Source organism: Anopheles arabiensis, chromosome 2, assembly GCF_016920715.1.
Source record: "Anopheles arabiensis isolate DONGOLA chromosome 2, AaraD3, whole genome shotgun sequence".
NCBI classification, from domain to species: Eukaryota; Metazoa; Arthropoda; class Insecta; order Diptera; family Culicidae; genus Anopheles; species Anopheles arabiensis.
The window spans coordinates 48,029,866-48,042,915 of NC_053517.1; the positions used below are offsets into that span (position 1 = coordinate 48,029,866).

A 13,050-nucleotide genomic window follows, 5' to 3' on the forward strand; every position below is an offset into this window, starting at 1 on the left:
TCGATTATTACTTTATCAAATGAAACAATTTCTCAAATATTTGTCCCATTTTTTCGTGCAATAATATATAAATGAATCGGTAGTTACAAACGATTTATTTGATGATTCAAAGGACATGCGTCAGTTTGGATTAGTACCTCAGTACTAACTTATTGAATGTCTTGTTCACTGTTTCAACAATTTTATTACTAATCGTTTTGTAGTTTTAACTATGACGTGCACATAAAATCCTCTCGTTTTATATGCCCACGTTTTTAATTTATTTCATATTTCAAATTATTTTTTAGCTCACAAAATCGTTACTACAAATACAAATGAAAATCTCTTGCCCGAATCTCATATAAAATGTTTGTAACAGAGTGCATATTGCTGGGGTTACTTGTCTTCCTCGATGCACTTTAGTAAGTAAGCTCCAGAACATAACAGGGTGCACGCCTCCTAATGGGTAAAGACGCAAGGATACATATGTAAATGCATATGTAGGTTAAACGGAAGCCTTAATGTACTTACTTGCTTCGGTGGCGGTGGCGTTGGAGGTATTGGAAGGCCTCCCCATACGTACCGGAATGTTAGAGTGCTCGATACTTCCTGCTTCCATTAGAAGAAGCATCCCTTAGCGGACCATATCGATCGCAACGGAAGTGGGAGGAACCTACTCCACAGTAGCGCTGCCGTCCGGCCACCGTCGGTTTTCATTAGAAGAATGGGCTTTTGCCGGAGATTAGTACTTTACTGGCAAAATGGAAAATCAATTCCTCAAAACTCGTTCCCTTCTCGTTCGCTCCTCAGTTGGGCATAAAAGTTGGCCAAGCTGGCAAAGCACATCGTACGGTGATCTACATTTGCTTAATTCCTTAATCCATCGGTGATCCTTTAATAGATCCTCGAGCTTTTACCATATGCATCCATTTCGAACCTACACATATATCAATTGGTGTTCGGGGCTCGGGGGTTTCTTGTGTGCGCTTCTATCTCGGTGAATCGGTACTCCGATCTTACTCCGATACTCGATACTTCGGCAGAAAAAGAACCAGAAACCAGAAAGCGTTTGCAGGCAGGCGAGGTCTTGTGGAGCGTGATGTCGGGAATTGAACTGCTTCCGTTGATTGGTAACCATTTGCACAATGCATCCGGTGTGCTTGGTTGTGAAGAGCAAGTCGGAAAGGGTCGGAAGTTGCTTGCCTGCTCGTAAGAAGAGGAGCGTGAAAATAACATTATCCGCAATCCGGATTGTTATTTGTGTTGTGTGCAGCGTTAGTTTGGCAGTGTGCACTGCACTCTGCAAAAAGACATGCAAGTGCATGGTGAAGGTGAGGCGAAAAGTAATCCCAATGGAAAAGTGGAATGCACTCACACGATCATGCCCGTCCTTCGCTTTGCATTCGTGTTACCGCCGGGTAGTGAGTGTGTGCGCTGTGTGTCAGGGTTGTTAGGGTAGGAAAACCGAATGCGATGCGGTGGGTGAAAGAGAATTGACCGGAAGCCGAAGGGTGGGATTTATAAACATTGCATATTCTAACTTTGCCATCCCGCCTGGCCTACGCTTGGAAATAGTGGAGAAGGGTGGTAGAAAAATCGATTTTCCACCTGAACCGGTATGAGACACACTTTTACTGTCCCTCTCTCTCTTTTTCTCTCTCTCTCTTTCTATCTCACATACATAAACACACTCTAACGCAGGAGCTTGTAGTCTTCAGTTTGTGCTGTGAAAAACCTAGTTTTGCGTCCTCTAGTGGAGCGCTCTTGTGATGGCCTTTGGTGCAAGAATTTTCCGGCTGGCTTGGAACCGACCGCCGGGATGGGTGACATGTCGCATACAAGATACACGCTACCCAAGCATGACTTTATCCGCCAGCACCTCTTGGCGGTTGGCACACAATATACTGGAGCGGCGGTTCTCTTATCATTAAAGAAAGTCGAGACGCGCTCGAGGTGTATGCAGTAGTGAAAAGTGAAAACTTTTCCATCCACTTTCCGTTCGCTTGCGCTAAGAAATGGGGCAGCGAGGGAACGAGAAACGGTACAGAGGAGGACGGTATGTTGGATGACAAAAATGTTTCCCCAGCCTGTGACCACCGTGCGGGTAATAGAGGAAAGGAATTCAAACAAAAGCTCCAGTTCTGCCTGCTTGCTGCCGGTTCGTGTTTGCCTTCTGCCGGTTTCCTTCTACCGCCTCCGGCATCACACACACAAACACACACACGCGTACGAAGAAGTTTAGGGTCAAACCCGCCTCGCAAACCCACCTCAAACATCCGCCATGGTTGAGCGAAACGGTAGCAAAATGGGCCCGAAAGTTCACGAAGAGAGGCACACATTAATTTCCGCCATTTTCCGCCTGGCCATCGAAGGTAAGACGTAAGACGCGATGGTTCGGCTTCGTTGTCTGGGTCGTATGTTAGTTGCCGGGTGTATATGTTCGCTGCGGTAAGGTATGGTTGGTGTTCCATGAAGGGGATGGGGCACCTCATTTTCGCTGTTGTCTCGAGTGTAAATAAATACGAAACACCGTGTAGAGTACGGCGGCTACACCACATCCTTGACATGGCGGAAAAGCAGCGCCTGAATGTAGACACTGCATTCAGCTGCAAATTGGTGGAGTAAACGACCGTTTTGGTTTGGTGTGTGCGTGTGTATGTGTGCGCACGCCTGGGTAAAGCATATGTGATGGATGGTAGTGCTGCCAGCTGCTGCCAGTCTTAAACACGAATACACAAACACACATATCATGGCGTGTGCAGCGTGCCGGTCGGGATGTGTACGCCGTCGGTTATTACAGGAAGCAGTCATAATGTGCTCACAGGAAGCACAGCGGAAACTGCCCCACAGGCCCCGGCAGTCGTCGGATGCCGCCTCCGGAAAATCGTTGAGCAATCGTCGGGCTGTTTGATAAGAAAAATGCACGAATGAGGAGGGTAAAAGAACGGGACGGAGGAAGTAACTGTTTTGCAGACACTGACCACATACGCTGGTTGGTGTGGAGCAGCCGAGCATCAACGTAAAGGACTCTTTATTAGAGGGTAAACGTCGCTGGTGGAGGTTGTGGTTCGAATAAGAGAGAAAGAGAAAGAGTGTGGCTGCTGCTGAGGAACCGTTCTAAGAACGCAACAACTACGGTGCCTGTCGTTGGACAAGGGAAAAGTTTTGAACCACGTTTCCAGCACAGGAATGTTCGTGGATCTGAGTGGTTTTCGGTGCAAACTATTGTTCGGTCTGCGCAAACGGACGACCAAACCTTTGATGGTGGAATTTTGTCGCATGCTTGAATTCGGAACACTTGTCAAGCGTTCTTTTAACTGCCTCTCCACCCATTCCTTACCATGTGGGTCTGCATCACGATCCGTGGTTGGTGAAACGTACAAGAATAAGTGGCGATAGATTATGGTGTTAATTTAAAGAATGGAAAACGGTGTACGCTTCAATTTCCCTTCATAAAACTGTAATTTTACCACCAATTGCTGGGATGAAGATGCTATCGAAGTAAAAGTGGAGTTGTTGTTTTGATTTTCTTGTGGATGAGGCTTCAGCCTCGTAAAACATGAAGATATATGTGAGTGCTGTATAATTTCTCGAAAGCAGTAAAATAATCTGATTTGTTCTAAGGGAATGGAGCATAAACAATGAGAACAAAAAAGACGGGGGAACTTCAAGGTTCCTTGTCACGCTTTTGTCATGTTTCTTCATCCTCATAGAAACAACTTCACGATTAATCGTGAAGAAATAATAATTCAATAATGCTAGTCCGAAAAAAACAAATCCACGATCATTTTCTATGTAAACAACAACCTACCTAAAAAGCAGCAATAGGGTTTATCGTTGACAAATGACATATGTTTTTTCGGAACCCCCAAAAGAAACCTTAATCGCTGCATCAAAAACTAATCGCTACTGCTCCAGGCTCGAACAGAGGAGCGTAAAGCAACATTATTAATTGTTCCCACTAGCCCATAGATCACCAGGTTTTCAGCAGACAATAAGCCGGCTTAAGCGTGCCTCGGTGAGACATAAATCTTTTTATTGCCAAAACAAAGTTTTCTGGAGTTGAATCTGTATGTGGAGTCTGCTCGTGAGTCGGAAGATCGGAATCAATAAAAAAGAAATGTATTTGTCGATGGTGGTGGTGCTGACGCAATACCAACAGTCAGCACGCACGCACGCATTTGACAGATGTTATCCGAGCGGTTGGCAGACAAACTGGACTGTATTGTATCATCGCCGTCGAAGCTTAACGACTTCGAAATTTTAGACCAATGGTTGTTTCAAACGAATGGTGCCGTCGAGTAGACACACACTAGTACACAAGGGGAATTAAAAACCGAACTATCGGAAGAATGTGAGTCAGCTTCTTGTGCATCCGGAGGTTGCTTAGAAGACGTAACAGTATGCTGCCAAAGCATCTTGGTTTGTGGTCAGTCGCTGAAGCGATTGCTTCGTCCCGGTGTGCGGGGTGTAGCTCTCCGACTACACGTTGTACGCGTTTGCTCTAATCCAAACATAACAAATCATTAAACCAGACCACAAATCATTCCAGAAAGTGGCTGGCCGTTGGTTGGATTCCCTTGGTTAAGCCGTTCTAGGGAAGATACCAACCAGCAAGCGAGTCTTCAAATTGTTGTGATTTGCTGTTTTTGGTGAATGCTTGGTACAGCTTGCTCGATGCATACGGCAAGAGTCAGCGCCAGACATGGACTTGGTTTTACAGTTGTATAAGCAAGGAGATGTTCGCACAAGGAATGAAAAGTGTAAACAATTGGACTAGCTGTCAGATAATCTTCACTGTCCGTCGCTAGGGAGTTTCGTTCGTTGGTCGCTGATTAAGGCTAGCTGAGAGTCGGGCATCTTTTTTCTTTCTTTCTTTGGCTTATGATTGTTGGTTCGATGGGTTGGGGTTTTTTTCTCGATGGGTTTATTTTTGTCGGGCACAAGCTGTTCGTAGTTGGCCGGATTTAAAACGCAGTCGCTGCCGTATTGATGGAATAAAATCTTTACTACAGGGATTGAACAAATGCAAAGAGCGATGCATTGAGATGGGCACCGGGAGCAGCGCGGTCCAAGAGGAACCTGTTGAGATGATGGTGGCTATAAATCAGCAAAGAGCAGTAAATATATTGGACAACATCAGTCTGCGGTGTCTGCAACCGCAAGGAGGGAAAACGAAGTAAAGACGATGAGATTGTGGCACGATAAAACATAAAACAAAACTCTAATACGCTTTTTCGCTCGAGTGCAGATGAAATTGAAGTAAATCACTCGCCGCTGCCGATAATGATCAACGTCAAGTGAGTGAAAAGCTCCCTCGGAAGCATAAGTCGTCGTCGTCGTCGTCAACGGGAATAGGGGAAGGCACTGTGCGCATAAGAAGTTCATTGCGCGTTTACTCCATCATCGCGCCCGTTGGAGATAAATCAATTTTTGCCAGCTTGCTCGCATAGATTGTTCGAAGACGGGGATCGATCGAAAGAAGATGCCGCTTATCCCTGCGGGAGAGGAATGGTAGACTTTGACAGGTAAACGATAAGACCTTATCGACGGTCATTGATCGGATTGGTTGCCATAACTGTGCGTCTGTCTTGCTTGGTGTATTATTTTTTATCCCCTTTAACGGGCTCCGCAGCTCTGGGAGCTTAGCCTGGGTTTCTGTGTGCCCATGCTGACTTGCACACGATTGATGTACTTTTTTCCACCGTCTTGTGAATCACGTTTTGGATAAAGATTGGTTGTCGGTGGTATTTTTTTTATGTAGCTATTGCATTTCAGATGGAGGGAACGAAGCAACCGGTTGAGGCCGGGGTTTCGATCATCCGGTATGGGGTTGCTTCCATCTTTGGATGCGTGTAGATTGTTCTATTTATCTTCTCGCCATGTTTGTGTTGACTGCTTGATCGTAAATCGTTTGATGTGGAGAATTGATGTTCCCAACTCGGGGGTGAGGTTATAGTGCAATCATTTCCGGTCACCGGAAGGGAGGTTCGGGTAGGTTCGCTAGTTATGAATGCACTGGAGGTATTATTATGGACCTAGTTTCTAACGGATTTGTGTGCGAGTAACTGGTAGTGTGCCAGAAGCATAAAATTTTACGTGGCATTGATAGAATTATACTTCTGGGCGTACATATCAATGAGTATTGTTGAGATGTTTGATGTTCGTTGTACGTAGAAAAATGCATTTTAGGTGGATGCATTGGATGCAGAAACCTAGAACGAAGAGAACACATGTCATAATGCGTACCCCCTAATGTAAGAATCTGAATATCTTTGTTTGTTTTTTGTTTTTTTTTTCAATGTTCTGTGTTATGTGTAATGAATTATGTTATGCGTACAAATCTCCTTACTAATTTAGAATCTTCTATTTATAAGTTTTAAGCCACTGACTTGCGAATATTTGTAACTGAAAGTTACCTACGTTAATCTCTATCCAAATATTTGTGGCTAAGAGAAAGATGTCAACTGCTTTCTTCAAAAACGTGCCCGAATTCCTCGAAAGACAATTATACTTATTCAGTTTTCCATCGTGCGTTTGGGATGCGTTAGCACTCAACCGTGTGTGAATCTTGAAATCTTTGTCTCTCTCACAATCGGAAGCTGGCCTACTACCATCCATGCTGTGTAGATTCTGAGCGAACCGCCTTGGGAAAACGGAAAGGGCCACGAGCTGTCAATTCACCAGTCACATGTCGGGTTTCTTTGTGCTTTTGAAGCTAGAACAGCAAAAACGAACTCCCACCATCTCCCATAGAGGCGTCCACAAGTATGGCCTCAAACACGAAGAAGCCATGCCAGCGGAAACCCAAAATAATGGAGCCTTGTTTATCTACAGCTTCCTTCCGCTCGGTGGCCTCGTTGCTCACATGGTTGGGATGTGGAATGTGTTGTTGTTTCGATCGATGGTAGAGAAAAGTTGCCCCGTCGCAGTGTGACGCGAACCCGTCGGCCGAGATGTCTCCCGGGTACTACCGACGCTGCCGCCGGTAGTGTCGTTTGGATATTTATTAGACATTTTATTGACATTATTATGTCGATTTAATGTCCTTTATCGGTCGCTTTCGGGGTAACCAACGAAACCGGCTTGTGCAAAGATGCGGGTATGCGTCTACTGCACGTCTACGTTCGGAGAAGAATGCTGACAGAGAAGAGAGGGAGAAGGTTGTAGTCGTCGGTCTCGGTACCATCGATTGGGTATTTTGAAGGCTGGAAAATGAAATGTGGCATAGCGGCGGCGTCTGGTGAAGGTAAATCATCGCATAAAGAGAGTGCTTCAAAAATAGAACATCTGGTGGTGCAGAAAATGTGTGAATAAACGGGTGAACGGGAGGAGGTGGTTATTTGTTTTCTGGTTCATTTGTTCGATACCTGTTAATTGCTGCTCAAACAACAAGCTTACCGGCAACTGTTGTTTGACATTTCAGCTCGAGCACAAGTACGGATTTATTTTGGGACGAGGGATAAATCTTGCACTGGTTGATTGAACATCAACTAGTGAGTGTGTGTAGGCGAATACTTCTCGGCAACTTGCCAGCAGAGAGGGTAGATATGGATAAAAATAAATACTGTTGTTGTCAGATACTTATTTATGCCATACCGAGCTATCAAGATAAAATCTGTACTTTGTGATTTACCGCGTGCAGCTTTTCGGAGAGTGAGGCGTTGAAAAACTTCCCTGAAAATGGTAATAAGTTCAGTAGGATAAACTTATTCTGAAAATGTAAAATATTTAGCTGCTGGACCGACATGCGATGTATTCGTCGAGAACATGCAGCACTACCTTGCTTTCACCAATTCCAAGCCAGACATACAGGTACGTCTGCCACCTGTGTCCGCTGCGTCACACGCTACTAGATTGGATTGCAAACTGCTCGTGAGCGTCCCGGTTGTGCTATTTGCATGATAGCCATCATCAATCCGTAGGTCATGGGGTAACTCCCCGCACGCCCACGGTGACACTTTCGATAAAATCAAATTACACTCTCCTTGTGCGCTGCTCCGTCACCTCGTGCTGGATGTGGTGGATGAGAACCGACCATTTCTCCTGTGGGACAACTCCGGTCCGAAAATCCAATGCACGTAGCTCACCGTGTAAGTACCGATTTGGGTACGAACCGGATGAACATTTCAATCGTTAGTCTGAAATGGTAACCAAACAAACCAAAAAAAGGGACCGAAATTTGGTTGAATGTTGGGCACATAGCTATATAGCCAAACGTGTGTAAGGGCGAATAGTTGTTTTTTTCGTCTTTTCTGAAACTGGGATACCGGGACGTCCTGCGGTACTGTTCCTGGTCCCATTACCGTGGAACTTTATAGACTGTGGCACTATCGCAAGCAGATGATCGAAGCTTCCCGAAGGTGTGATGGCGGATAGTTTTTGGAAATAGAATGCAAATAGCGTTCGACCAGCGGGAGGAGCAGAACCGTTGTCGATCGGTGGCCACAGGACCAAACAAATCCGGTTAAACTTTACCTTAGCTTGCGTTTTAGGGGTTTGGTATCGATTTGGGTGGAATTATAATGGATTAGGTGTTTACAGATCGTTTATCAACGTGGGTGTTTAGCTATCCTTGTTTTGTTATCTGTTTGACCTGAATGTTAAAAAGTGTGGTGTATGAGCAGGGTTGAGTAAAATTATACATTGTTTTTGCATTTAATGGCTAATTTATTAAACTGTTTCTAAAAGAGACGCGAAAGCTTTTGAAGCTCAAGAGATTTAAAGATCACATCCACTTAATATACCGAAACTGCGAGGCGTAACAATCTTAGCAGTCCTGTTTGCAGTTGAGAGATGTTTGGATTTGCTCCGGTGGCCATGTCTCCGGTCGACACGCGCCCACTGGCACGTGGCACCGTTGGAGTGCTCAATTACATCGCCATCTTTCTATTGGCCACACGCAATCCAACAGGTAATGCAATCCTTGCCGTGTCGCACACCTGATGCAACGGCGGCGGCTAAACACAGGAAGATCTCCGTTCGGTCGCCATCTTTGGTGTAATTCCATCCGAGAACCACCGCCACGGGGGCGTGTGCAACAACATGAACTCGTTTGTTTCAAGTTTCGCATCAGCTTAACAATGTCGTTCCGCACTGCTGTGCCAAACCACTGCTTCCGGTTTGGGTGGCCCCGGAGGAAACTTGAAACGCTTTTGCACGCGACACACATACACAGCGGTGCATCGGTGCATCCTTGCTACTCACTCTATGGTAGTGCGGAGGAGATTTTTTGTGTGTTTTATGCTGTAGCTGTCGCAATAAATGGATTCCCCATGCCAGACACACTCAGCACAGCGCCGGTCGGTGTCGTGTCAAACCTCCGATTCGAGAGCAATTCCATGTCAATGTAAAACAGGTTAGTGCCAGGGTACGGCGATGGGGTTATCATACCCACCTCAGCAGGTGGTGTACAGTACGGGATACGCATCGAAAGGTTTCATGTTCCCCGGTCGTGTCGTGTGCCGTTTGGCCGGGGCACGACGCATCTGGTGACAGCTTTACTGTATGCAACCTGTCTCCGGGTTGCTGACAGTAATTAAAAACAAATCAATTTCAACCAGAAACAACCATTCTCGCCATCCCATCACCCTCTCCTGCCTCATCTTTGTTCCCGGCGGTATACCATACGGTACCGGATCTCATTTCCTCCTCCCTGACAGCCGCCGAGGTAACCGCCGGGACGGGGGACCTGACACGTTACGGTTGCTCGGATTTCCACCTTTCAGTGTGCGTGTGTGTGTGTGGATTTTTGTTATCTTGTTGGTGTTTTCTTTTTTCGTTTTCAATTTGATGTCGGTTGTTTTCCTTGCGTCAGTTGCCTGTTGGTGGGTTTCTGCGAAAACGGCACGAAAGTTATGGACACCATCACAACAGGACAGCTCACTTGAACGTTTTTGGGTGGTCGCGTGCTCGGGCAGAGCTTTTTCAATCGGGTGCTGCATCAGCTGGGTGCCTTTATATAATGCAGGCCACACACACACATACACACGCACACCCTGTACCCGCATAGGGAAAGTGTGTATGTTTATTTTCAATTAATTTTGCAGGAAATTTGTTTGAACTCGACGCGCGTGAAGACCGCGCACGTCGGCTCAAAATGCCGGACTTTATGCTCTGTTGTTGATGGCCGAGGCCCAACAGCAGTTCGCAATGCATGGTGGATTGATCGACGAACATAAACGTCAAATAGTGAAGCAAACGCAAATGGAGGTGTTGTTTATATTTTAATGAATTTCGAGCACCTGAAGGGTCCTGACATTAAATAGCCTTACTCTGGGGAGGGTATGCTAGAATTGAATGGTTGAGTAGTATGTAGGCAATTTATTGTTGGGTTGTTTGTTTTTTTCTGTTCCTTTTTTACAATAAAATGAATTGAAAGTCTATTCCTATTTGTTTTATAGTCACTGATATTTTGAACAAGAAGACTGTATAATCTTTGCAAATGACTAAGACAAACATTTCATGTACAGGCATAATCTTCAGGATATATTTCGAAAACCGCACGCCATTTCAATGTGAAATCTTTAACGACTTTAGAAAGCGTTATGAAGTTATAAAGCATTTATAGCATAACTGCCACAATTGCTTCACTTAACGAGTGGAGCGAGAATGTTCCTTCTATCTGGGATGTGGTTTGGATGTGGCAAACTGCCTGGCTCGGAAGCACGTAGGCCTTCAAGTTCATAAATCATACGATCAATTGAGAAATTTTCTGTTTCGTTTGTCCTCGTCACAATCCCGTCTTCCCTGCAGGGTAAGGAAAGGAACCATCACCGAATTGCTAGTCGGTATGGAATTGAGCACAGGGCACTTGGTGGTACTGTCGTTTGGTTGGAAATGATGCTCCGTACTGGAACGAAATCCGACAGAGCTCCTTTCTGCAATAGTATCTTCTTCGTGCCAAGGACGCAAATGCTAGACTGTAGGACGCAAGAGAAGGGCATCCGTGTGTGTATGGAAAAATTCCTTATTTTCTTATATATCCACCCTTCCCGTCTCCATCGCGTAGGACATCTCTTGCACGTGTGGCACACGTTATGAATATTGAATTTTTCCATACCGTTCGTACGTTTCGTTTGTTTAATAATTGTTTCTCCGTACCAGGTCGTACAACGCTTGGGATATGACAGTGGTGGATGGAGCAAACTGCTATTAAAATGCCGGCAACTGTCTTTGCCGGTGTGCCAGCCTCTCTAGGGTACTTTCTTTTGCGATGGCGGTGGACATTCTTTAAGAGAAACGGTTTGGTTTTTTGGTTCTGCTTCGATCATGGTCCTTCTTTGCCTGGCGACGCCAAGGGAGTTATAGCGAAGCGAAGGTGGAGACTGGAAACCGCAACGACCGAGGCACGAGTTTAGCTTTAGTTTTGTTTGTCAGTGCTTAGCCCTTGCAGATGATGCAGCTCTACCGGGTCTGGGATGGGAGAGGGGTTGCTTGATGCATATGCACCGGAAGTAAAGGTGATAATGATATTTCTCCGGTTCGTTCTAGCACAAGTCCTGTGTTGAGTTGGAAAGCAGAAACACATGTTTTTGGGCAAATAGTGTTCCGTTCCGTTCATGAGCCGCTGCTGTATAATAAGGTTTTGACAAATTTTCAGCGGCGTAGGATAAGATGCTAGATAAAATGCATACGTGTGTCTATTCACCAGCTTTGCAAGGTGCTGCAGTGTGCCGTCCCGTGCACTAGATGTGATGAATGTGGGAGTAAAAGAATTTAAATTTTCACTGGTCGTTATGTGTCAGGCAAATAGGTTGTGATGTGGGAAGGGAAATGCATATATTTCAAGTTAAATGGTGTTCTAGACATGTAATCGTTTTATTTGTGGCTTGCGAAAACTGTGTGTTTGGCTGCGTTTAGTTTCCATACAGATGTATTGAAACCTACTTTTTGAACATTTAAATTGAACGAAATAAAAAAGGTAACTTTTATTTATTTCAATGCCAAGAACCTAACATTCACGATTCAACTAGAGTTACATGTTTTACAACGACACTGCGCAGTTTTTTAGCTTCCCATATTTATGTAATGAATAGTGTAACCAATTGAAAGTAGCGTCGAGGGGTTTGAAAATAAAAGCAAGGTTCACCTTTTGATTCAGTGGTCTGCATGTAAATGTCACAATACCGTGACAAGCGGCCATACATTCGTTTGAAACTAATTTAACAAAATTTATGGAGCCCCATTTGACTCGAACGTTGTTATAAAACCTTTCTCCGTGGAAAAGCACGGAAACCCTACGACGGCAAAAAGGAACCAAATCATAAAAATGGGCTAATGTTAGCATGAACCTGTCCCGTTGGGACAAATTGAAAACGGGTCAGCCACTCTGCCAAACAGGTATCAATTACAACGTTCCGTGGGGGCGGGATGAGCTTTTATCGTGGATTTTTGCTGACAACAGTCTATTCGGCAGTTGGGCCTGTACTACAGGAACACCGTGTATCCCGCCCCGGAACACTTTAATTAGACCATGAACTACACGACTTTGTTGCCCCGTGTGTGTGGCGTCTGTTGACGGGTGAAACGATTCTTTGGAGTGTTTCTTCCTCCACTGGTTGCGACGGCGCACGCCATGGTGTCGTGTGAAGGGTCCATTTTGTAACCTATTAGCTTGATAGTTGTAAATGTTGTGAGCAACCATTGTAAGGCTGATGGTTCGGTTATGGCCGTTGGTTGAATTGATACTCATTTGCATTCCGCATTCCGAAGGCATTGAAGCGGCCGTTATAGAAGCATTTTCGGCGAGTACGATGTTCTTTGAAGAATAAAAGTGTAATGAATTACTATATTTGAATCACTATTTGGGGCAATTCAAGCATACAATTCTACGGAACTGCTTGTAGTTGTTGGGAAAACTAGCTCAATATTTTCGTAATAGGATTTGAAGCATGATCGTTAAATCTTCTCGACTAGTTGAAACAAAATTAAACGTGGATCAAGCGAACAACATGCGGAATAGTAAAGTGACGTTAATATACTCTCGCCCTGGGTGTGGTATCTTTTACTGTGTCGCCCGGAATGCTCCAAGGGACTTCATAACATCATAAACTGCCCTGTGCTGTAATT

At 45.0% G+C, this 13,050-nt stretch overlaps 1 protein-coding gene across 5 annotated transcripts in view; it reads left to right on the forward strand.

The window, feature by feature from the left end:
- Window positions 1-13,050, forward strand: part of LOC120898614 (PH domain-containing protein DDB_G0275795) — a 124,726-nt gene that overhangs the window by 72,010 nt on the left and 39,666 nt on the right. The gene's annotated exons all lie outside the window — the stretch shown is intronic.